Source organism: Oryctolagus cuniculus, chromosome 14 (genome assembly GCF_051225735.1).
Source record: "Oryctolagus cuniculus isolate XC-2025 breed Fujian yellow rabbit chromosome 14, ASM5122573v1, whole genome shotgun sequence".
NCBI classification, from domain to species: Eukaryota; Metazoa; Chordata; class Mammalia; order Lagomorpha; family Leporidae; genus Oryctolagus; species Oryctolagus cuniculus.
This window is the reverse complement of record NC_142880.1, coordinates 81,944,422-81,946,561: the sequence shown is the minus strand read 5'-3', so window position 1 is coordinate 81,946,561 and position 2,140 is coordinate 81,944,422.

Below are 2,140 nucleotides of genomic sequence, written 5' to 3'. Positions count from 1 at the left end.
TGTAACTCTGACTTTCAAATAAATAAATAAATCTTTTAAAAATGTGAATGAAGATTCCAAACTTTCAAAGTACCTAGGGATTCCTCTAAGCTCCACTGTCCCCACTGGGGTGCTTCCCACAGCATACTATTGACTAAACAGAGATTATAGCCCTGGCAACCTTTACATCACTTGACACACATATCTGGAAGGTAGCCTTCGGGGAGGGGGAGCCGCTCGGTGAGTGTGTATGCAAGTTACAAGACATGCATAAACAAACACACATGTGACTCAGCCAACAGCTGCTTTTCCTTGAAGAAGATGAGTTGAGAAGTTCATCCTGTGGATTTAACTAGGGAGGACAGACTCCCTATTACTCTAGATTGGCTGCCTAGTTGCAAGGTGCTTGCCGGATAATTAGAAGGACATGCTGCGGGACTAAAGCAGGTAAATAGAGCACGAGGGGAGACGGCTCCACGCCTTGCTCCCGACAGGTGTCAATACGTGTTTGTTGGGGCTCATTAATCGGAATGGTATGGCGCTGGAAGGGTTCTTTCTTTGAGAACCCCTCACAGTGCTGCTCATGGGGCAAGCAAGGCTGGGAGATGAGCCGGGACACCCAAGGAACTCCAGGAACAACCTGCCCCCAGGCGAGGCCCGAGCCGAAGCGTGGAGCAGCCCAGTAGCCGCATCCTGGTACTTGCCTCCGAGGAGGTTCTGCAGGGCCCTTCCTGGGAACAGCTGCTTCCCAGGCAGCAGCAGAAGACAGCAGCGGAGGGCAAATGCCCCAGCTTGCACGCAGTGCTCCACAGTCCTCCTGAGCACCAGCTCAGGGGGTTCTACGTGTACTGTGACTTTAAAACCTTTTAATGAGCTCCATATAACTTACATGAAAGATTTAGCTCTTTGAAGCAAACCTCTTAAACCTTCAAAAACCGTCTGTGTCATTTGGGGGCTTTGGGTTGATTAATCTCCATAATGAAGATTATACAGATTATTATAACGCAGAGGATTTACCAAATGTATCCCTTCCCCTCGTTATTATCACTGGAGACCACGTTTTCTGCTCTTTCACACAGTTAGTGGAGGTTCCGCTTGGGATTTTTGGAGGCTTGTAACTACCAATAAAGCATCAATAATCATTGTGCTTCATGATTGTGTTTGTAAAACACAAGTAATGCATTTTTAAAAATTCTCTCTTTTAAAAAAATCATTTGTATGAAAGGCAGAGTCTGTGTGAGAAACAGAGAGAGAGATCTTCCATCTGCCGGTTCACACCCCAAATGCACACAATGGCTGGGGCTGAGCCAGCCCAAAGCCAGGAACCAGGAACTCCCTCCTGGTCTCCCACGTGGGTGGCAGGGACCCAGATAATTGAGCCATCATCTGCTGCTTTCCCAGGTGTGTTATTAGGAAGCCGGATCAGAAAGAGAGTAGCTGGGACTCAAACCAGCGCTCCGACAGAGGATGCCAGCATTGCAAGCTGCTCTTGAACCTGCTGCGCCACAGTGCCAGCCCCGCAAGCAGTAAATTTTTTTTTACCTTGAAAGAAATTGTCCACTTTAATGATAACCTTGATGTGCAGCTAAACCCAGTGCTACAAAAAATGTTAATAGGTCCTTGGGTTGCTCATCGTCTCCTTTCTGTCATCCACGGTTAAAATTGGAGACACAGGGGCTGGTGCTGTGGCATAGCAGGTAAAGCCGCTGCCTGCAGTGCTGGCATCCCATATGGACGCCAGTTCAAGTCCTGGGTGCTCCATTTCCCATCCAGCTCTCTGCTATGGCCTGGCCTGGGAAAACAGTGGCAGGCGGCCCAAGTCCTTGGGCCCCTGCACCCGCATGGGAGACTTGAAGGAAGCTCCTGGCTCCTGGCTTTGGATTGGCACAGCTCCAGCCATTGTGGCTAATTGGGGAGTGAACCAGCAGATGGAGGACCTCTCTCTCTCTACCTCTCCTTCTCTCTGTGTGTAACTCTGTCTTTCAAGTAAATAAATAAATCTTTTTAAAAAATTGGAGACACAGTAAGGATTCTTTGCAGCCCAAATATATTTATGATTAATACTTTTAGAGGGATTCTCATCAAATCTGGATGAAAAAGTAACTTTTTAAAAGATGATTGAACCCTCATTTGATAATAAGCATGATATCTAATGTGGTCA